The sequence below is a fragment of the Atractosteus spatula genome, chromosome 8 (assembly GCF_055471065.1).
Source record: "Atractosteus spatula isolate fAtrSpa1 chromosome 8, fAtrSpa1.hap1, whole genome shotgun sequence".
NCBI lineage: Eukaryota > Metazoa > Chordata > Actinopteri > Semionotiformes > Lepisosteidae > Atractosteus > Atractosteus spatula.
The window spans coordinates 48678018-48703737 of NC_142713.1; the positions used below are offsets into that span (position 1 = coordinate 48678018).

The 25720-nt window shown below is 34.8% G+C and overlaps 1 protein-coding gene across 3 annotated transcripts in view; it reads right to left on the minus strand.

The window, feature by feature from the left end:
• taf3 (TAF3 RNA polymerase II, TATA box binding protein (TBP)-associated facto) overlaps positions 1–25720 on the minus strand; it is a 77571-nt gene that overhangs the window by 31745 nt on the left and 20106 nt on the right. The window contains exon 1 of one of the 3 annotated variants that reach the window (XM_088923123.1): positions 4773–4810. The exons of 1 other annotated variant lie outside the window; for it this stretch is intronic. The gene's annotated coding sequence lies outside the window, so the exon portion shown is untranslated. Of the gene's footprint in view, positions 1–4539; positions 4618–4772; positions 4811–25720 lie in introns of those variants that run through there. One more of the 3 variants, XM_088923122.1, reaches the window with a different exon arrangement.

Consider the following 25720-nt stretch of genomic DNA (forward strand, 5'->3'; position numbering starts at 1 on the left):
GTGTGGTAAGACTAAAGAACACTGAAAACTGGTATTGTTGGGCAGTTAATGGTAGCATGTGGTAACGATCGAGGTAGTCACAGAACTAGCAGGAGAGCACAGGAAGAGAAAAGCACCACTGCCATCTGATTTTTTTCGTCTTTTAATTTGACTCTTGATGTGTATTGCTGTTACATATCGTATGCCTGTAGTTGTTCTACATTGGAAAAGGACACAAACGCTGCAAAGAAGACCAGAGTAAAGGACTCACGGAAAGAGTACTGCAATCCAGGAATAAATGATGCCTGAAGTCTAATGAAAAGACAAAACTAATAGAAAAATATTCTAAAGTTAACCACATTTCATGTGAGAACATTCTTATAAATCCATATTTTTCAGAGTGAACTTATAAATTGTGTGGGGGACAGGTGGAAAACATACAAGCCGTGCTTTAAATAAGCGTGGGATTCAACACTATTTAAACACGGGTACAATGAATGAACAGAAAAATAGACGCGAAAATTACACAAATATAAGAACCCAAGAACGGCTACAAAGGAGAGGAGGCCACTTGTCTCATCTGGGTTTTAGCACTTAGTTGCAGCTGTTCTATGGAAGGAAGCCAGGGTATCGGCTTCAACAACATGGCAGGAGAGCTTCTTTCAGACTCCCCACAATATTTTAAGAAATCTAAAGTGAATCATATTTCATTTGAGATGCATTGCAACGTGAGTTCTACAAAAGCATCACAGAGAAGGAAAGTTGCTAAAAAAATTCAATAGATTTTTTGACGTTTTCTCAATACATAAAGGTTCTATTTAATACTTCCTCCGTTTTGTGTTGCAGGAGGAAGACGTGTGCAGAGCATAATACTACCAGAACTGTGTGAAAACTACTGGAGAAGGTTCAATATATTTTTCATAACTTTTTAGGGTGGAATTTACCCCTTCTCGTTCCTTTGATTTTCACTTCTTATTACTTTTAAGTCTGTAAGGGCTTTCTATTACTTTTAACTGTAAGAAATTCACAGGTATAATAGGAATTATATTAGGGAAACAGCAGTGCTTTTGGAGCAGGTGAACTGATATTTAATTGAATGCACATGATGTAGGTGAATTAATTACGTTGATTAACATTTGTCAATAACAAGGTGTTGACTGGAAAAGTTGCAGGCCAGTAGTTTGTACACCCATTGTAAATGTCAATGCCTCGTAAGAGTCTTTTCTATTCCTCTTACAGAGCCAGGAAAAACATGTGCCTATTCACTGGTCTCAAAATGAAACCCAAAAAATTGAATCAATACCCAGCACCCATATACTTTAGTCTTCTAAGAACATACAAGTATATATGGAGTTATAAGCTTCTTTGTGATACACATTAATGGTGTAATACTGCTGTTACAAAAGGTGCTCTGTTTCTGTGGTGGTGACAGTGCTGTGTAGAGTTTGCAGTAATAATACAATACAGTCCTCTGTGCAATTTGCAAAACCAGCACATCTGACAAAAGTAAAGTGGAGAGCATTTGTTTAATGTAATAGTAATGCCAAGGGCCTCTGCTTTTTGACATTTATTATTCAGTTTTTTTAATATTTTCAAGAAATGTTCACTAATATTGTCATATAACGTTTTCAGCACCAACTCTTTAATTTTGTCCTAGAACAAAATGTGATAAATGACATCAGAAATAGAAAAAGCATAAGACTAAAGAGAACAGCATTAAATGTCAGGTTTTCACCCTAATATCCCTATATAACAAACAGAGGTACAACCCAGCATTAATATTAATATTAAGTTTTGTATTAGTCATGTTTTATTTATACAAGTAATAGGTTTATTCCATGCTGAAAAAAAGAAGAAAGAAAACACAACGTTTCGGCCGTGGAGCCTTCTTCAGGTGTGCAGAACATCACCAACAGATGCACACCTGAAGAAGGCTCCATGGCCGAAACGTTGTGTTTTCTTTCTTCTTTTTTTCAGCATGGAATAAACCTATTACTTGTTCCTTTGCAGCCTACGCATGCTGACGCAGCTACCCACCTGAACAAATGTTCATTTATGTTTGTCAGTTAAAACAAAAATAAGAAGGCCTACTTCTTGTACTTTTTGGGATGTTCTCACAAAGAGTTCAGTGATCCTGTAAACATCAATAAAAAACTAGGTTTGTGTATACAACATCACCAATCCTCACCTGCTGCTAGTAAAATCAGCCCTCGGTGTTGGTGCTCGTTATTCACTTACGTAATAATTTCCAGCACATGTTCTGCAAACACTATGGTTTTCTATGTGGATGCGATAATTTATGTTAGAATTATGTTACCATGTGTTAATTACACAACATTTATCTTAGCAAACACAGAAGAAATTATTTAATTTTGGAGCACTGTGGTTTCTCCCCACCACATGATAATGGAAATTCACCATCAGAAAATAAGCCCCTTCAAATGAAATCATAGAATTTAAACTAGTCTAAAATTCATTAGAGATGTTATTATACTGCCTGAAGAGATCTTAATGTGCAATGTTCAAAATTGACAACAACCACAAATGAAAGCACTTTAAATGAGATGCATTTTCCTATTATTCATTTCTGACTTCACTTATTCCACTACATTTTCTACGAAGCCTTCTAAAGCCGTGTCTGTAAACGCTGAATACGAAGAAAACTATCTGGGGGAATTATATCAAAGGTACTCATAGTTTTAAAGAAAAAATCATTAAGAGGCATGTGATCACTACATGATTTATGCTCATTCAATTTTGAAAAGTAATTTCAAGCTACTCATGAAATGTGTTTGTTAAACAAGTAAAATGATTTAAACTGAAAATGTCAGAAACAAAAAAGAAAAGCAGATGGCAGAAATCACTTAGGCAAACACTACCATGAATGAATGCATCTAACTATTGAGACAAAGCTATGCTTTTTTCACTTGAATATGAAAAATAAAAACAACTATAGAATAGCATGTATCTTAACTCTCATCAAGAGCACGTCTGCTGTTTTGTCCTTTATCCTGGAATTAAAGTGATACAAATGCCAAATCTCCTCATTTGTCATAGCCTAGATGACTCACAAAAGTTAAAATGTTTAACTAAAGGATACAGAGTTTTGTAGCTCTCTTTGTAGCTCTATTATGAATGAATGTTTTCAAGCCCATTTCCCTCATGTCACAGGATGTGACTGGGAGAGAATAATTATCTAGCAGTCCTCTCTTCAAGCAGAACAGAGACACGCCGACTTCACCGAGAAGGCTGAACTGTTCTTAAATAAATATTTTCTTTGCAATCCCATGGTCTGAGAAAGAACATTATTGAGATGTACATTTAGGTATAAGTCTTTCAGCAGTTACAGTTAATGAAGTGCCACCATAAGCAACCAAGGAAAAAATGCTTTAAAATGTGAAAATCAAAGCTTTAAACTTTCTTTAGCATTACTGATAGAACAGAGCAGTCTTTGTACTTCCAACATTTTATTATTATTCACCAGAAGCACAAAAAGACAGATACTAATCCTTAACAAACAGAAAGAGGAATACTTTGTGGTAAAAGCAGAGCACAGACTTGACACCTAGTTAATAGCAAAACCTCCATTATATTGTAATTTGCAGCAGAGCCTAGAGGGCAGAATGCCTTTGAAGTAGTCTGAAATGTCAAATCAATTATTACTTTTTTTCAAAAAGAAAAATCAATTTAAGTCTTTCATGGTAATTATTTACATTTTATGATAAAAAATATAATTTAAGATGATTCATTCATATTTATTTATGGGAGACACACCACATCCTGCCCTTTCTATAAAAAAAGGACCAAGCAAAACAAAATAAATTCTACTCATCCTCTTTCGGATTTCATAATTGCCAGGATAATTTAATTAATATGCAAACAACAGAATTATATATTTCTAGATTATCAAAACATTCAGAAATACACAAAAGTTATGTTTTTTCCTACAAATCTGCACACTTGTAATACAAAAGAAATGTCAAAGAGAAGCACTCAGGAATACAAAAATTAAGAAAAAAATGTCATTTATTTCTGTCAAGTCAGACATAACCATTATTAACACATTACTAAATTTTAACAAATGTTACAATTATAAGTTATCATAAATATCCATGTTTCAAGGTAATTTCAACTTATGCTGTATCCTGTCAAAAAAACTCTGAAGATCTGAAGTTATATCTACGCAGATTAATTTTTTCAAGGACCACAACTACAAATAACCACAAATGACTGCATAAAAAATGTCTGTAAACTGAAACTCCAAGATCACGTGGAGTTAACCCATCCTGCCATCAATGAGGCTGAACACATTCACGGATAAGTAATAATGAAAACGTGCAATTGTGACAAACGTCTGAAAAGTTTAAGGTTCTTTAATAATAAATATAACAGGAGCGCCATTATTTAATTTAATTTGTACATTTGTTTTCCATCAATATATAAAATTTGACAGAAAAACAAAAAAAACATATTACTGAGTTAGTTAGAAACCGGTCAGACAGGACAACTGGCCTGGACTGCGAACTGGTGTTCAATAACATGACCCACAGATTTACTCACCTCTGAATTTCAGTCTGTTATAATGTCATATAAATATATACTTTTTTTTTGCAGTGCCTCGTATCATAATCTAGCTTCAAGTGTTTATTTTACTCATTACTTTTACATGACCTCCTTCCTTGGCTCCAGCTTTTGTTATTATTTGAAAGACATAACATCAAACTTAGATTTGAAAAGCTCAAAGGGGTAACTGGAAGCACAGCAAATGGCAGGGGAAATATAAGCATATTTACCCTAGGTCAGCCTGGCTCCACTACAAGACGCTGGTATGTAAAAGCAAAAAAGCTGCAACAGACCGAAACCCAAATGGGACCATCCAGCGCCCACATCTTAGTGCGCTTGGTTTGTAATGCGTGTACCTTCAACAGGGAAATGCCACCCGCTTACAACATTGTTTGTAATAACATACCTTTTGATCAGTGTAGATTACAAAACCACAGAATTCGGCCGCCCCCAAAACAAAGTGTTTTTTGGCTTCTGTTTTTTCAGGGCCTGGCGCCGGGCTGAGAACAGTAAACAATAAACATTGGCCGATGATGGATTTTTTTTTTTATTCACGGACGCAGTGGTGACACAATGTACTGATTCGAGTCTCGTTTTCGCTGTAAAGAATCTCTGCAGCCAGGTGACATGTCTTAGCACCTAACTTCCTCTGCCCTTGTCATCGGCTATTGAAAAGCCTTTTTAAGTTGTGGTTATCTGTCATATTGTGTATATGAGCACTGCTCCAGCTCATTAAGCAAAAGGTTGCGACATTTTAACAATTTCATTTAATCTCTAAAAATATTAACCTTGTAGAATATATGGAAATTGGCCCATAAATACTCCAAAATTTCATGTTTGTAATAATAATTAATAAAAAATAAACTATTTCATATAGCGCCTTTAAAGGTGCCTTCTTAAAGAGCTTTATAGAATGACAACACTATCACTTTTAATTTCCTGTAAAATAGGTGGATACAACCTGTGAGAAAAAAACCTCTTTTCACATTTATATGACAAAAAGTGCAAATTCACTTCATTGTCATACATTTTAAATGCATTTGTTTTATATAACAAAATATTTCCAAAAACTGTTTTAACATAATCCTAAAGTAGCGAGACTATATCTATACATCTTCCCTTTCTGAAATGCTGGCTCTCTTCAAAGCTGTACACTTTATGGTAGATTCATAACAAATTAACTTTTACTTCAAAGTCTTGAACAATTATGTCTTTCAGCAATTACAGTTTAAAAGAACCACTTAAGCATTGCCAATGAACCCTACATGCCTTAAAATAAAATGCCGTTCAGGCTACATTGGCTCAGAAAGAATTACCCAGGGAGTCTCAAAATCCCTCAAACGCAACGCCAGTAAAATAGCCTAGACTGCTTGGCCCTCCTTCAAACTGTGTCAAGAAAATGTTAACATTCGTGATGGGTTCAACTCAAAGGTCAACTGAATTTAAGGTTTTAAAAAACCTGACAGCATTAGCAGTAGAGGCATTCTAGCTCTGACCCCAGAAGGAAAAAAAATATAAAGAAAAAAATCATTAACTGGCCACATCAGGGGAAAACTATTTTATTGCATTTCAATTGTTACCAGGTTCTTATTTGTAAGCCACTACGTTTTCTGAAGAAATTAAATGTTTCATCTAAACTTCAAAGGCCTAAAAGATTTTAAGACAGAGCCTCTGCAACACAAAAAGACTATATTGTGTTTAATGGAAATAATAACGACTATCTCATGCAATTAGTTGTGATTTTATCTAGTAGATTTCTGAGAAAAAATGTTTGCGCTTGAAAATTCCATCAAATAAACAAGATAAAGTCTTGCTATAAGTATATCGTACTTTGTACTTTACTGGATCACTCAAACAACCATGCAGCTAGCAGTGATGTTAGTTTAAATCAAAAGCACAATCTGCACGTTTCAGGTACTAGGTACTGCAATGATTTGCAGATTAAGCACTAGATAACATAACCTTGTGAAAGTAAATAATGAGATGTGCTGGTCTAGCAAAGGGCAATCATTGTTATAAATACAAAAGGTGTGCCCTGAATTTACATTTAAAATTGCAATACAATTTATTTAGAAAAGACATTCATTGTAATTTAAAAAGGAATGTAAGACCGGCAACACGTTTGGCAATACAACTTCATATTTTAGTGCACTCATACACACAATGATGCGATTTAAGAATTTCTCCAACAGTGCCAAAGAAACATACAGGTTGTCTTTGTTTACTGAATAGCTGAAGCAATGCTTGAAATGCTAACACCTGGTAATCACGAGCTTCTGTCACGTAAAAGTGCTCAAGACCTTAAGGTTCTTGTAAATACATATTTAGAAATGATCTATCATACCTTTTGCCATGAACAACTGGTGTTAAACCGTAATATACAGTTGAGAAAAATGCTGAACAACCACATTTCTCACAAGTTATGTCGATGCATCACTGGAAAGCAGTGAACCGATGCTTAAAGGTGCCACAGCCTGTCGCAACAGAATGAAGTATTAACCTACCGCTTTACACACAAAATAATTCAAAAATGAAAAGATAAAACGATATTTTCCATATGACTTCAATTACAGAAATGATCAATATTTAAAGGTTCAGCATTGAAGTACATTAAATTAATCTTACACCTTATGGACACTAATATTTAAAATAAACTACCTTTTATGGCAATACCCATTATTACACTCTAAAAAAGTACATCTTACATCTGTACTTTATCACAATGGCATAGAGGATACTGGTGGAGATATGGTAGCAATCAGGTCAGCTTCTTTAAACTTTAAGCAGTAATATTTGAACATTATGGTCAGAAGTTTAAAGCCAATTTCCACCCTTGGCCAATCAAGATATGGGAGCTTTTCAATTCCCATACCACACCAGACTACAGACTGAGGCTGATCGCTAAACGGACAGGCTCCTCCGATCAACAGGTCATGACTTCTGACCCTCCCATGAGTGTCTGCCAGGTTAAGAGGCCCAGTGATCCGGTGAATGTTATGTTATTTATTCAGTTTGTTTTTTGTTAGTCCCCAAAACTTCACCGACTATGATTATCATATGGACATTTTTATGGACATTTAAAAAGACTGTTTTTAATTATGTGAAATAAAAAATTAGGAGTTTACTCTCTATTCTAAATATTTCTGTTATAGAGCGCCCCATCAAGTAGACTCTGGCAAAAGGGCAGACAAGAATAACAATTCCAGTTCACATAAACAGTGTCATTTTTTTCTGCTTTACATGCAACACAATCTTTCTACAGGCCAACACTTCTTTCACTTAAGAAGATGTAGGGAGGGTTAATGTGTTCTTGGTGACAGCTTTATTAGGCACTAATTGACTAGAAAACATTTGGAACCAGTGCCCTAAAGTACCTGCCAAGTGCTTGCAATCACACCCTACCATATAGCTTTTAATTGCCACTACTTTATTTGAAACTATTCTTTCAAGCTTAAACTTGAGCTACAAACTATAAGTATTTCACCCAGCTTATATGTGAAAGCTGGAATTGAGGCTTTTGGCTTTATGGGTCATGAAGCAGCCAATGTTTGAACCCTCTAGGCTGTACCTACCTGATCTGTAAAATGTAGGAACCGTTTGAACTCCTCACCTTTCAGTAAACATAGGCTAGACTGGCAATATCTGAAAGCTACCCATACCCTCATGTGGGATTCACATACCAAATACAAAAGGTAAGTGCATTTTTCCTCAATTGTAAGCGATATAACAATATGCTTAATTTGCACTGCATTGCTGCTTTTATCTGCTTGGGACGTGTTCCTTGTGTGCTGTTAGTGCAGGACTGCTGCAGCCCAAACAGACTGGCGCCTGGAGTCTGCCCTTCCCATGAGAAAGAAACAGCTGAACATGAATGGAAGGCAGCAAAGAGATATCCTACATGAGCTAAAATGCATGGTGGGGCACAAAGTTCTGAAGGAAGTAAAAGACTTACATTCAGACAGCATCACGGCATCATGGAAACGCCCCATGAGAAAGGGGTTAAAAGTTCAACCTCTTCAACAGCAGTTCTACTAGTATGCCTTATCATGTGTGTGTGTATTAGATGCTTTAACAGAAACTCCTTATGATTTTATTTTTCAGTTTCCTTCTCTGGCTATTTTGTGGTAATGTCTTACACTTAAGAGAGTGTTGTCTAAAACAAAAAAAAGGTTTCTGTTAAGGAAATGCTCCTTTTTAAGAAGGATCAAGCTTACCTGTAGAAAATCCAGAGCACAGGCATTAAGCTTTCCAGTTCCCTACAAGTCCTAAAACATTTTGCTGTTCAAAACAGTCCCTTACTGAGACTCTGGGTAGGTTATGTATTTTTCCCCCATTTAATTTCAGGTATTCATGGATTATAATAGAAATCTGTTAACAAAATCTTTTTTTTCCTCCTGAAATTTGGAACAACATTGAAAGTATCACTTTACACTGGCTGAATCACTCTAAGAAGGCAACACATTCTGTTTTTATGACAAAAACCGGCCACAGGGTGCTATTGTATTTGTACTTTTCAAAGGCACAGACATTGCACAATTCAGACACTGTACTTCAATGTGAAGAATAATCCTTTGGCAGAAACCATTTCATGATCATTAATATTTCTGTTTTAATATTTTATATATTTCTGCTAAAATTTGGGAAACCAAATCCAAGTCAAATAAAAACTGCAATTTAGACTTACATTTAAGTTCCTTGACGCAGATCCAGGAAACCCACTTTAAGTTATTAGAGCTATAAACAACATAGCCACAAATTTTATATCAACATAAAGAATCAACCTCTTAATATTAAAACATTTTGCTTCCTTCTGAAAATCGGAAGCTATTATGTTGTGCTCGTCCCAACAATTACGGACCACTGTTGCTTTACAAATTACGGTCAAGTGCTCCAAATTCCTGTGCTGTGATGGAAACTTTTTCCAATGGCCCCTCCATGGAAAGCACATTAACTGACGTCTGTGCTTTCTCCCTTCTCCTCACTGACAGATAGAGCTACCACACTCCATAATATTTACATACAGAAGGATGCAATTAAACCAATGTATAATTAAACTTGTATTAATGCTTTTTAGAATTATGACTTCTAAAGATAAAGCTGACAAAATATCTTTACAAAATACTTTTTCTTTCTCCAGGCATTAATTAATGTATATTTGTGCTACAAGTGTATAAGCTACTGTTAATTATCACAAAGTGATTTATAAGTATGCTCAGGCATTGCCTGTCCAATATCACCAAACAAATCTGATTTGCTTTGTGATACTGTTCTGCAAGCGTGAATTAAAGAGATTGGTGGGATGCCAAACATGTATAAAACCTGCCTGCCCTTACATATCCATTAGGAGAATAATAAACCTTTCTTTTTTATACCGAAGTGATAGATACCACCTTACCCTTTTGTACTTTAGTTTAAAACTGATGTTGTCAGAAAAAAAAATCAAGAACTACTAGTGAATGTTTGAAACTACAAACTGTACTTCTTTGGATTTGCTTGAAATACTTTCATTCTCGATTGCAAATATGGGTAAACAAAATAAAATTTAAGACATTAAAATTGGATAAAAACAGGAACCTCTATGCCTGCGTTACACTATGTACCAAAGTGCATGGCTTGAATTGGTGAAGGCATCCATCAGCACACAGTGAACTACTGCCCTTTCTCAACATTTACTGTAACAGATAAAAACGAAACTAAATAGTAAAACCAGAGTAAATGTTGTTTCTGATAAAAGTCCCCAAAAATCTCGATGAAAAAGGTTTTTTTGGGGGGAGTTTTATTTATTATTTTAAATTATTTTTCTATGAGGTTAAACTTAAACTAAAAATTTGATCAGGATAGATTAATAAAAGAATATCCAAAATGTTATACCAGACACCTATAAACATAATCCAAACATACAAACAAGCATCTGGGATGGATGAAAAATAATGTAATATATTCCATCCCATTACTTAATTTTTTAAACAAATGTTGAGACAGAAAACAAAACAAGAACTAAAGAATAGTACTGAGCTACAAATAACAACCTACTTGCATATAAACCCACGTTATGAAATACCTTACACTGTATCAACACAGCCCACATTCCGGATGCTTATATATAAAAGGCATTTTTTAAATTCAATTTTCAACAACAGTCTTGAAGAGCAGCAAGGTTAAAGAGGGAAAAGTTTAATTTCCATTTCTGTTTTCAGTAGAAAAGAACTCATCTGGATGTGATGAAGTGATCTTTGTGTGTAAATATTTATTGGTGAGTTTTCTAACGAGGTTATGACATTTAATGACTTATGTATGCAACAATATTACATTTGTCCAAAGGAACAGCGATTTGCAACTCAAGGGAAAAGTAAACCAGCGAGATGCATTTTATACCTGTGACATGAAAGTAAGATATTCATTGAAATATTAGCATGTGTCTTTGGACTTGTGAAAAGTTAAATAATACCAAGTGAGAGCACTGAGATGGCAAAAATAATTAGAATACATTTTACCTGAACCTCCTAACTTTATTTCACTAAACTAAAATAATGCAACATCAGTAAGGTAATCTATTTTATCTTGGATCTATACTGTATATGACCACTGCTCTCATACATTGTTACCAGCAAGTTACTGTATTTAATACAGTAAAGTTACAAGTGTTTTCACATAAAAACAGTAAACAAAAAAGACAACACAACATGTAAAATGATGAATGCTAACAAAACTAAAATAAATGCACTGCACTGAGGAATTATAAATAAAACATTGTGCATGAAAGCTGCTCACGCTAAAGAGCTTTGCAACTGGATATACTACAAAAGAAAATTCCCAGAGAGAAATCTTTAAGTTTCCTCAGAACTTAGCTGTGACCTCTCACCGTGTTATGCAAACATCTCGGTTTTAAAACCAGTCCCTCCGACTTCTATATGTCCAACTTTCCTAATGATTACGATAACAAAATAAGTCCCAGGGTACTGATGAGTAATGAACAGATTTCTTAAAGGAAAACCTACAGAACTGAAACGGAACAAATCCAATATGACAGAAAAAAAAACTTCTTCTCTTTGTTTACAAACTCAATAGGCAAGTGTGCTATTAAAGTCTACCCTAACCACTGTTTTGAGGTCAGGAAATCCCTTAATTTATGGTTATTAGATAAATTTACAAGGCACAGGGTCAAAGTAGGGGCAGTCTCAGCCTGGGAAGTCTGCCTTGTCATAAAACAGAACAGGACACGAGGCACAAGTCAGGTGTAAGACAGCTTGCAAAAGAAAATTTACCTTGCAAGTTTTACTATTGCATTTAGAAGTCCTAAACCCTTCAGGAACAGAACATATTTTAAACTAAAGGCTAATTATTAATTATTCAATGCTAATGGATTCACGTTGGGGTACATTACTGACAGGATGCGATATGCCTGCAGAAAATGTAAGAGCTCACACCTGCTTTCTCCAGTCCTCGTGATCTCCTGGAAACAAAATGACAAAAAGTGCAACACCACGCGTGGCGAGAGATGCGTGCTTCTGCATTAATGTGCAAAAGGTGATGTCTGAACTCATAAGCGGCAAACGAGTTCACCAGTTTTAATCGCAATCAGTAACAGTTTAATCTCAATGAGGGTGAGGCTCAGGGAAGGAGAGGGAACAGGCTCGGGCAAGGCTGCCAACCGGCATGCTGGAATGGCAATCAGGATCCACCCAGCCACCATCACTTGACCCCAGCTCCACTACCGCAGCCTTGCTGCCAGGAAAACCGCTGACTGGGCGCTACATTTCGCCAGGGACGACAGAAAACACAGCCTGCCTTCAAACGCATATCCACTGTCAGAGTTTCATACACCATCACACACTCGGTTTAAAGAAGAAAAAATAACAACTTTAAAAATTGCCGGGCATGCTTTCATTTATGAACTTCATATTTTCTATTAACGGTTTTCAATAGATAGTGAAATATGTTTTCTGCATCCACATATAGCTTTATATAACCCCCTGTTCAAATATTTAACTGACCAGGACCATGAAAGTACAGCATGACTGGATTTAGTCATTTTGTATTAAAAAGATAGGAGTATGCAAAACCTACATTAGGTTAAAGAAACCACAAACATACATGTATTAAATACACTTAGGTCTTGCCTGCAGAGGTAAATAAGCAAATCTCCATTCCAATAGTAAGAATTCCAAGAAAGGGGATTCTTTCATAATTGTAACACCAAAAACAACGTGGCTTCATTACAGGTGTAGCCAAAACATGGTCACTGCACTCAATGTTTGATGCCAGGAAAGAGACCTGTCAGATCAGTCCCTCATTTGTTTACTTATTCTCGGGTGTCCTGATTTCTGGGTGAGTTTTTTTTAATTTGGGTAAAGTACCCGTTTTTTAAATAAAGTATTTATATTTTATGTTAGCTTTTCAAAATATTATTAAGTAATATTACTGTTTTAAGTAGTAAAATAATCTAAAAATACATGAAGCTGATTTGATCAGATAAAGCTGCTTTGATTCTGATAGCAAACTAAATAAGTAAAAATATAGAGAACCAGTTTTCTATTTGTAAAGAAAATACTGATAAACCTTCCTAGGCTTCTGAGATTGATGGAACTGTAAATACAGAACTTATACAATTAGATAAACCGTTCCAAGTTTGAATCCAATGTCTATATTAATGTTTCAAAAAGAACATCCTTACAGCATACAATGCAACTAGCAAGCTAAAAAGATTAAATGTTGCCACATCAGTTCCACATGCACTGCATTTGAATTTATGTTACCCGTAGGATATCCTAACATGTAGATAATAAGGAGTAATCAAGGAGAAGAAACCAGGATCATTCAGGTAAAACCACAAAATCCCAATGTCTACATATGCTATTTTTTTAGTAGCTGCACTGTAATATAGGCTTCCTCAATCAGCGACAGTCAAAATTCCTACTTCCCTCTCACAGACATTTTGCCATTCAATCAGACTGACCAGTAGATTTCATTTCTATCAGTTAGCCTCTAAAATTATCGCTGATTGACATTCACTTACGGTACCAGATACTAACACAACTGGAAATGGTCCTTAATCTTAATTATAGACAGGCACTTCTGCAATGGAAAGGCCATGACTCAACGATCCTATCTTAAAGACAGCAGCTTCTGCATCAATGTAGACATCAAACCCTTAGATCAGTGCAAATGATGTTTGTTTTCTGGTGATTCATGATCTCATTTGAGACTATTTGACAATGTTAGAACATATCAACAGAAAAGGAGACACAACACAAACCGTTCTCTCAGGTCTGTGTTAGGAAATACACTATGTTGGTGGCAGCAGCATAATGCTGTGGAGCACCATTAATGCCTACTTCAGATATGGTTTGTTACTTTCAATGGCAATCAATAACAAACAGCATTATCTTGACCACAGTTTGAGACCCAGTGTGCTACAAGCCTTACCAATGTCAATGAAATCTCCCAATCTTTCAATATGGGAAAGTTCATCTTCAGCAAGGTTACAAAATACCACCTAGTAAAACAGCGAGTCATTTAAGAGAATAAAACCTGCATGCAAATTTAATTTAATGTAGGTACCTTTACCTATTAGCCTATATATATAAAATAAAATATATGGTTAATGGTCTTTTCAAATCTTTACGGGCTCAGTGAAGAAAATAAGCACTCTGGCTGTGACAGATAGGTGTATACCACGAAGAAACAGAACGACTACATTTGTCCTAAATATACTCAATTTGATAATCACACAACATTTTAAAGAGAATGTCACTTGAAGAACTGTTTTTGAGTTTCCTTAATGTGTATTTCAATTTCCTTAACATGAAGATAAAATGGCATGGGTCCCGAGTTAGAGCGTTCTCAAGCACATGATGGACATGAATTTAGAATCAACCAAACCATCATAAGAAGAATCTAGAGCTTTTTCATGGGACTGAAGAGTTTTTTTTTAGATGCTCAACAAATGCCAAGAGATGACTAGTACAGGCTGTGACCATTATGGTATGGTTAAATGACCACTTCAGAGACTATATGTCACAAATAGTACAAAACTGAACCAAATACTAGTAAAGGACCACTGATAAAGGGGAACTCCAAAGCTATTTTTATATTTCGGGGTTAGAAAGGATCTGCAGCTGGAGTCCATTTCAAACCACAATGAAAGTAAAACGTACACAGTCATGTGTAAAACCTTTAATTTACATCACAAAATAGAAGAAATTTCCAGGTATGCGCAGTGCTATATTGCCATCATTGTCAGCTATTCAGAAGGAGGCAACAAAACCTTCAGTGAGTGAAAAGGCCCTATTACACTGTAAACAAGCAGGCATGCTCTCAGTCATAAAACCATTTAATGCATAACTTTCAACGCACATCTTAACAGTGGTCTTAAACTTAATTATGATAAAAGCCATCACTTAAATCACTAAGACATTTTTTTTCCTTTTTTCCATTATCACATTATTTCAGCGGTTGCTTTTTACAGGCAAAAAGAAATGACACCTGGTTTGAGGAGAAGTTTTGGTTCAGTATCTGAAATGAAAATGTATTTCATATTACAGACTGTCAGGCTTCATAATCATGTAATCACCAAAGCAGAGAAAATGTCATGTCCTATCCCACAATAACAATATTTCAAAAAAATTCAAAACGATTATTAGATACTTTAACTAGACTGCTGATTTGAATTATTGCAATTGAATTGAATTCAACATATTGACTTTGGGCCGACAAACGCCACTCTGCATGCAGATTCACTTTGGAACAATTCTGCGGTGAAATGTCTGCTGCACAGCCTGTACATATTCACTCACACATCGCGTTACATTACATTACAGTGACTAGCGAGCGGGAAGGGCCAGTTTTATGACACAATTCCCGCGAATTCGCGCTCTCACCCATGGCGAGACCAACAGTTTGGGACAACATGGCGACCATACAGAACTTTCACAAAGTTCACGATTTTGTGCTTGATTAAGAACTTGTAAAATGTTGCCACACCGTTAATTTATTTTTGTTTTCAAGATTTAATTACTGGTCTGAGAAACTAGGACTGCAGTTCCCCTTTAAGAACCTCACAAATTTGAACACCCAGATAAGTGCAACTTCCAAAGTAATAAAGGGGGTCAAAAAGCTTGCAAGCATCTTTCAATATTTATGCTTTGCTACATTTCTAGTTTGTATTTAAGGGTTAACGACAAAAGAAAACAGGAACAATTTATCCATATAGTCAACTGACAGGAGTTAGATAGCGGAGAAACAAAAAGAACATTATGTGTTCGGTACACACCACAAGCGGTTGAGTACAAATCTGCAAAAATTGTGTTTAGGTTGTTCAGTGCACTTGTAAAAACCAACCCTCAATAAACTATACTGAAGCTTTAGAAAGAGAATCGAGATAAGAGCAACAAACCTAATCCCCAATCTACACAGCGTAGATGGAATACAGGGCAGTGGATTTCCAAGCAGTGTTCTGCAGTTAAAGGAATGTGCAAAGAATAATTTTGCAGAAATTTGCCAGTCAAATATTCTACACAATAACATAATTGTGCCAAGCATATAAAGGAAGGGGGAAAAAAAGAAACAAAGAAAACTGTGACATTCTTCAAAATGGATTTTTTTTTCAATTTTTATCTTTCTCTCCCAACTGGAGAAAGACATATGATTTGTTTAGGATAAACTGGAGATCAAAAACAGTTCCTAAACAATTTAGTTGATATCTGAATGATTCTTATTTATTGAAATGTTTTATTTAACTCAAAACCTAGAAATTCACAATTACTGTAATATCAATGATTAATGGAGAGACAAAAATGCTATTCTAGCCATTTACTCTGTGACCAGGTAGATTAGTAACAAAACAATTGCTTCAAAATAAAGCAGAAATGCAATAATAAAATAGTTCTACTAGAAATGTTTCTGAATGCAGAGCAACTGAAGGGCTTAACAAGTGAAATGTGTATAAAATATACACACTTACTACACTCTCTCCCTCACTGACCTGTAAAGGAAAATGGCAAAGCACATTTAGAATTGTAAATGAAAAGGCTCTGATAACATCAGCAGCACCCAGGTCTGTGTGAGATGGTTTTATGAAGGGTGTGATTAACTGTGTTCATGTGAACTGACATCTAGCAACCCAAACACATCAAAACACCATTGGAATACAACCCGCCTTTTGGCAATTTCTTACTTCTACAAAAAATAAAAAATAAATAAAAAAAAAAGTAAGACATTTCTCATAATAAATACCTCATACAAAATTATTATTTAAATTTGTTCTGATATCATGTCATTTACAGAATACTGAAAACAAAAGACCTGATATTTGAACTTATATGTATTAAACAAATGATGATGCTTTCTGAAACACACCACATCATCTGTTTTTACATCTGTCTCTGAAAGGTAAAAACAAAGTCTCCGTAGATAACTCAAAACCTGTCTATTCCTAAGGTTAATTCAGTGATTAGGCTAATATGATTATATTTTAGTCCTCGATGCACAGACACAACCACGCTCCTATTCACTAATTGCCCAAGTTCATTTTTCTCAAATAAACTTCGCATTCTGTGTAAACCACAACACTATTTCCCACTGTTCTTCAAATGTTCAAAAACACTTTTGTCTGCCAAGTATTGTTGCATTTTATTAAATAAAAACAGTAAAACATCAGTGAAGAAATTAAGTAACATCTCCTGCAGCTGTACAGAAAAATTGACTAATTCGGTATGGCAATATGAAACCCTTTATTGTGCAGCAAAATATCCATCCAACTAAACACCATAACATAAAATCTGATTAACTGTTGGCCCATTAAAAAAAAAACAACATAAAAAATGGAAGACACATAATAAAGCAATACAGGTTTTTACCAATTGACTTAGTATGGGAAAGGAAACAGAATTTGAAGGGTAGGTCTATTTTCATGGCTAAGAAACTGTTCTTCAAAAAACAGAAGAACATGGCACAAAATTGAAACAGGTGCACAATATTTACTTTTATGGAACTGTAAACCACTGGTCAGCTTCTCTCATTCTTCCTAAATGTGGCATAACAATAGGAGGACATGTAGCCAGAATGCTTATCGAGTAAAAACATCTATGATTTTGTAAGGAAAACACCTTCTTTTTTTAAAGATTTTAAAAAGTAGTACAGCTCCACACATTCCGATAATGGATTTATGTGTACATTTTTCTGGCAATGACCTTTGTTGCAGCTTTAGCAACAAAAATATACTGAATTATAACCTAAGCATTATTTAGCAGCTCTCATCCCACGATCAACTGCCGATTAGGTTTTTTGTTTGCTCTGGAGATCATATCTACATCGAATATTTCCAATTTTAAATTTTCAAAGTGAACTACACAGACATGATAATATATGACTGCATATAAAATTACTTTTTCTTGTATGTTACTATTGCACTACTCGGGTTAAATTGCAAGATCTGTGTTGCAAACATAACAGTAAATGTTTTTGGGGTACTCCTTTACTCCGCAATCCAATTATCTGGACTCTTAATCTAATAATTAAGAGTAAACAACAGCCAACAATGATAAATAAGTCCATTTTAGTTGCCTGTATATTCCTTTATCATTTTATAATTCTTAATTTTAAACAATGCATTTCTCAAATAGGAAGCATAAATTCCCATATCTTTAAAGTTTTAACAATCATGCTCAAATTCATAATCCTTTTAATATGACATGACTGCACACTTTACCAAACATTTGAGCCAAGTTTATTTAGTTTATTATTTTTTTTGTCCAAATCTGCAAAAGCCCCAATTCATATTTTGAATCAAAGCCACCAGCATGAAACAAAGGTGCTTTTCATTTTCTGAGTTTGTTTGGAAATACTGTCTCAAAGATATTTAGATGTTGCACCTGGTCAAGTAAGTGCAAATTACTCAAAGTGACAAGTAAATAACAGCTTTGTCATCAAATTACACCAGGGTGACCAATTCAACTCTTAGGGTCTGATTAAAAACCTATACTGACGAGTAGTAATGCCAACCACTTTAAAAACAACAGAGAATGAATGCTATTGCTTCTATGCACTTAAAACCAAGAACAGGGAGTACCTCTTTACGCAAAAGGTTGTGGGAGTATAGAACAAGCTACCTAGATGTTATTGAATCTGATACCCTTATCGTTTCTTGCAAGAAACGGCTAGATGAGATCCTTGGATCAATTAGCCACTAAGTACCAAAACGACTTAGATGGGCTGACTGCCCTCAGATCATCCGTAATTGCTCTTAGGTTCCACGATATTTTTAACATAACCTTTAATTCTGTAAGTGCAGATTTATCTAAGTGTATCTCAACACACCCACATCATTAAAAAAATATTAAAATAAAAATCAATACCGTAATGCGTAAGTACAGACATTTTTTTCTAAGCTATTAATCCCTCTGTCACTTCAGAGAATGCAGTGTAAACTGATCGCCACCAGCTCCCAAGAGCATTTTCAATCCTGCTCAATCCGATTTCACTTCAGCAAACTGTACTTAATTTCATTGTGTCCGACCAGGCAATGAAATTTCCTCTAACTGGACACTTCCTCAGTTGTTGACAGGCTCTTACATTTGAGTTCTCTGCTTCTCCACATTTATCAGTGCATTTATCAAAGCATTTCCACCAGGACTGATTCTATGAGGCAGAACCACAGTCTCAATGAGTTATTTGTATTCAGCAGACCAACCTTCACATTCTCTGGTGCTACTCTGATAATATTCTATGTTTCTGATAAAACTCCCCAAAAAGTGCTGAAATGCAATATCTCCAACAAACAAAAAAAGCAAGTCATTTTTTTTGGCCTAATTAATCTCTGTTATAGACACTTTATGCCCTATCCTAGAACCATCAGGCTAATTATTAAAGCCACTAATGTGGCTTTTGGAAAAACAGTTTTTGCGAGAAGCGATTATATTACATTTCTATGCAAAAGCAGAACAAAAAGAGAGATATCACAAGACTTTTTAAAACCTTGCTGTACCTCAAAAATATTGTAAATCATTATAATGCCTATATAGCTACATGAAATTCCTTTACTACTTTTAAACAGACTTTTTGGTTTTAAACACTGAATTCAATTCCAATTAACATGGAACTAAAATTATATTTTAAAAGATTTTCATCCAGCCAAGAAAAAAAAATGTATTTAATTAAATTAAAAAGATTGTAGTCATCAGTTTTTGACGGCACTTACTGTTATGCATCAAACACTTGTTTCATGGTATTTAGCGTATGCTGAAGACTGTTTTCAAGTCAAAGATCAAACCATTGCTTAAAAAATGTTAATGACCTTACTTCAATCAAATATTGAAAGAATACCTTGCATCTGCTATACGACGGGCTTTTAAAGTTGCAGAAACCAATGATGTGTTGTATTTGATTACGTGATTAAAATAGTGATAATCTGTTTGAACTATCACAAATTTAATGTAGCATGCCTGCTTGAAAAATATGCTGCTTTTTGAGCAATGTAGAAAACTACTTTGTTGTGGTTTCAACGGCTATTTTAAAGGGTATACCTGCAACGAAAAGATGGAAATTAAAACAGCAGGTAAAAGCTACAAACAAAAATAAAACACCTAGCATGTCAAATCCGTCGTGCTTTTGGGCGGTGATATCATGGGAAAGACGTCAATTAACAGCCTTTATAGCTGGCCTTAAAGAAAACTTTAACTCTAAGCAACTCATTCCTTTTGGCACTGTTTTAAAAAAAACCTGTTTGCCATGGCTGGTTGGTCATACACCACATTAAACTACAAACACTAAAAAGTTAATTGAATGTTTGCCAACAGAGGTACAGCTCATTATTGTAAAGGATAATTAATTTCTTTGTTTCTTATGAATTTTAAAAGAGTGACCGACAAGAACCCAGCGGGCAATTAGGTATGTCCATGTGAGGTCTCTCGCTTTAAATGACAAGTCTTTCTTCCCTCTTGACCTTTAGAAGCTACTGTGCTGTTTGTGCCACCATCTAAATAAGCAAATATTTTCATGATCAGATCAAAAGAAAAACAACTAAATTACTACCACCAGGGGTTCTCAGTCTTTCACCATCCATTTAAAATGCAAATGAGTCTAAATTTTTAACGATCACGTATTCTTAACCATCAAGATCCAAAATGTCACTCTGTACCCTTCAAGGTCTTAGAACTCTCATTACTGCCCTAAGCCTTTTCAACAACATGAATACTGCAAATTGAACAAAAAATGTAACATACTGTTACTGTTCATGCTAAAATGCGTTTGATATTGTTGTGCAGCTTATTAAGTATATGAAATACATAAAGCCTTTCTAAAACATAAACTTAGCTTGAATAGGTTTAGCATCTTTGCACAGGTAAAAAGTTTTAACATCCTAATTACACACTTTAAATAATGGACACTACAAATGCATTCTTCTTTTGGGGCAGTGCTATAAATGGGAATTTTCACAGTCCACTTAATAAGCTACTATAAGTATGTATAACTGAGCCAGAGGGAATTTCAAGCTCAGTTCATACATATAAATGTAATTGGATTTCTGCACTGGTGTGATGCCTTCCATGGGGAGGAGTCAGAAGGAAAAGCAAGAAAATTACACCATTCAAAGTACTTCTCCTGTATTACAAAGATGAATGTACAAAGTCAGCTCAAGTTAAACTATTAGTGCCGTTTCTGTTTTTTTTATAGCATTTAAAATACTTTGTCAATCAGGTTACGAAACTGATAACCATCTTTGTAGTGCTGTATGTATATTTGTCCTGATTTTGAAAATATGAATGAACAATCTACAGGTTAAGATATTTTGACTTCAAACCTTGCAAAAGAGATGGAAAAATTATTTTCATGTAGTTAAAAAAAACTACTTTCAGTAATGCTACGTAAGGACATAAAGAGGTTACCTAGTGAAAGGAGGCCATTCAGAAAAAACTTACAAATATGTTAGCGTTCTTTGACAGGAAAAATCATTTTAAAAAAAAACATTTTACACAGCTTCACAATTTCTCCCTGATCCAGACATTTCCCCCAATAACATTAAGTACTGTAACTGTCTACCTTTCCTCTAAAAATGATAAAACACAAATTAATAAGAAAAGCTTCCAGGAGATGTAATCCCAAGACTTTCCATCACCGAGTGCTTACATATTAAAACATATAGTTCTTTATGTTTAAATGCAACTGTCCTACTATTTGTTTATTTGTTAAAAAACTGCATATTGCTGCTGTTTTACACAGGTCCCATTAAATACCGTACAAACAAAGGGAAGAGAGGAAATGGGGTCATTAAGAAGAAAGGCCATTAAGTAAAAAGTCAATGTTTACTAAGCCTTTCTGATTAGAAAATAAGCCAGCAATTCTCAGCTCACAAGCTATTTCCATTTGCTCCATCTGTTAAATTAAAAAAACGTTATGCATCCTGAAGTTAACAGAGACACCCCCAAAATACTTACCTTCATAGCTGAGTACTCTGTTCACAACAGTAAGGCAAGACACATTCCATGCAGGGGCAAAGCAAGTAAACTATTTCGCTATTCTTCCAAGAAAAACAAGCACCCCATGGGACCCAAGCTAAAATGATTTGTTTAACCCTCCAAGCTGAAAGTTCTCTTGGGAGGCAATTCAATGGTAATTTTATATATTTTCTATCTGGCAGCGATAAACAAATGCTTAAATGAGCTGCATTGTACAGTAATCAAAATTCTTATAATAAAGTTTCCACTTAAAGGGTTCATAGCTGTACACGTCCTCTGAACACAACATGGCAAACTACTGCTCTACTGCCATTTAAAGACAAAGCAAAGCTAGAAAATTTGCTTTCAATTGCATTTGTGAAAAAAACTATTTAATCTATACCAGAGTAGAAACCTTAAATAATTAGCCATATGAATGCCGTGGTACACTGCATTTTGAATTTTCGAATATGCTATTTCTTAAGTTTTTGCAACCACGATTACAGAGACATAGAACAGTAATAGCAGCCTAGAATAGAAATGGTGAAGAAATAGCACATAGGATGAGGCCAATGTCAACCAACAGCCTAATCCACAAGTAACAAAAAAGTAAGGCTAAACAAGTGTTTAATTAAAAAAAAAACATGTTTTTTCAAAACCCAAACAGCACTTGGGCACCAGCCTGGCATCTCAATATAATAATTGCTATAATTTGAAAGGAAAATGAAAAACAGGAAATCAAAAACAGAATGCAACAAGTTGAAAATATGATACGTAATATTTGCAAAACGTGTACATTTGTATGTTTAATTCGTCCAAAAACCTATTTTTCCTCCTCCCTTAAACCCTCTCCTTAAAAATATTTTTATTTTCCTTTACAGGCTTATGCCAATATTAAATGTTGTTCCATTTTGACAATTATACCTAGCAAAACTACCAGACATTTTAATAATATGTCAGTCTTTTATTATTTCTAAGTGTTACATTTGGAGCTTTTTCTAATAATAGTGATGTTCCACACCTTAAACTAACTAATGTCCTTTAAGGAATGCTTAACTTTTTGAAGTGTATTTTTGTCAAATATCCTTAATTATGAAACAAGACAAAAGCCTTAAAGCAAGCAGATAACTGTTTAAAAAATAAACTATGCTCTACGGTGCTTATACGTAGTGTACTGCAATTTCCCGCACGGGATTAATAAAGTATCTATCTATCTTGTACAGGAAAGAACCCCATAAAGCAGTAGAAACAAACTCATCAGCACAAACTACCACACACAGCGGTGTAGGTAAACTATTAAATATACAGCCGTATGCATCAACTTGTCTCAGGCAAAAGAAAAAAATGGTATGTGTCAACTTTAAACTTGTGAAACCTTTGTAATTGAATGTTGTAGTGTCTTTAAAATACATTAAAACAAATACGTATACCTCTGTTACATTCCTGTTTAAAAAGTTTTCACATGTAAAAAAAATACAGGTAAACATAAACATTACACTGCACTTTTCCACGACCATAATGATAAGCCAATCAGCCAGTAACTTTACTATGTATTTAACTAGCCACTCTTCCTGCCAGTGACTTCTCCTGTCTGCCAGTGGCCAAGAAAAATGCACCTGTTATCATTAATACCTATATATGTCTCCCCTGCCCCAAACAAACTATTCCTTGTTTAGTTACCAAAGGTTTCCAGTTTAAAAATGGCTGAAATAATAAATCCTTTTATCACGAAATTTTTATTTAAAAAAATGTTTTATATTTGCAGAAATATATGAATAATAGCAATGTAATCTGCAAACATAAACATAAAAGCAAATAATATACGAAAGGAAAGATATTCGAGGAATTAAAACTCAGTTATATGGTTTAAAAAGTTAACCACAAACACTGAAAACTGACTCACAGGGACATTTAAACTCACATTAAAACACATACAATCATATATTTCACATTATCACTTTGTGGCATCCTGGAATTGAAAAGAACACATAATTCCAATAACTGTGCTTCCACTGATGTTTTCTACTTTTTGACATGAGATGTTCTTACAATTACATGTCTGCAAATGCTATCTAGTTATCTGCAACCTGACATCAAAACTTCAAAGTTCAAATGCAATTTTTTTGTCTGCGCCTGTCAAAGTGCAATTCAAAATCACTGCTGCTTCCTTTATGAGCTCAAACATACTTTAACAACACAAAATCGAGATTGCCCAAAATTAAACCACTGCTATTCTTTTCTGTTGTATATTTTACTAGCTTGTCAGCAGCAAAATGTAAAGCCCAGTGGAAGCCCTAATTTACTGCACAGTGCGTATTTGACTTAATCTTGCTACTTTTCCAGTTTGCTCTGATCCAGTTTTTACCACTGGGACCAACCACAGACCAAAAGCTCAGGACTTCTGCCAAGACACTTATACTATACATGTTCATCGATGGAAAGTAGCCAGCCAGTGTTGTGCCAGCTTCATAGAGATAGACCTTGAGTAGGTCCTGCAGGGTGCTCCCTTATTCTGTAAGGATCTACATACATAGCTGGCCTGCTGCCAGCTCTGGTTGGGAAACAGAATTAATCATCTTACACTCAAAGTTATGTGCCCTAATGAATTATAATACAGTATTCCATTAACACAATGTCACAGTGCAACTAGGGCTTTTGAAATTTAGGGTTAAGCCTATGATTGAGGCGCTGCTGGAAAATAAATAAGCTTCATGATTTAATTATAATTCTCATATTATGCAAAATAACTGCAGAAGTGTTTCTTTACACATATCCCTATTTTGCTTGTCAGAGCGCTGAGCAAATTGAAAACACTGCAAACATTCCTAAACTGTAACCTCCATTTGAGTATTTTCAAAGAGTCAAGGAAATGAATTGTGCTGCCTGCCTGTATGTTTTGGCTTAAAAGCGTTCACAGGTCTAAACATTTTTACTTGAAAAGCTTCATCACATTCTAATCATTCAAAGCCGTTATTTTACAATGATTCCCTCCCATGAGTATAAATTACTACAACTTACAATTTTAGTGTAAAAGACTCAAAACATAATATCCCTTAAACTAAACAAATCACTAAAATAGTCTTTGTGTTTGGACGACCAATTACATGCTAAACTCTGCACTCAAAACATTCACGAAAGACTTTATTCTAGTTAACATGCATGCAAAAACGGGCCATTTTTTTATTAAAATAGTCTAGTGATATCCATTTCAGTGGAATCCTACAAACCTACAGAAGGCAAAAATTATAATCTGAGTCAGAATTCAAGGAATGATACTACATCTGAGTCAAAGTACAATGAATAATAATGCTTATGATCTGGAAAATATGAATAAATGTGAGGCCAACTCACTGCCTACAGAATTCAGAAGTAAATGACTGACACCATGAAACGACTGGAAAAAAAGCCCTGTTACACAAAAGTAATAGGTACACACCACATTTTGTTTTTCTTACAGAAGCCAACTGGGTATTATCTAGTACAAGAGAGCCATCTAGGAGGTTTTTAGAGGTACTACAAATTTGTACGCATATCTGTACCAACAAGGAGATGCTAAATCTTATTTATTATTCACAGAAAAAATAAGCATAGCATGTGTGTCATTGGTGGATAAAACTGTCAATGATTTAATCATGAAATGTGCTTTGAAATATTTGTTAAGAATTAAAGAACATTTTAATAAATTACAACACAACACAAAAAATTAACATCCCCCGATATTATTGGTTCTAATTGGGAAAAAAAAT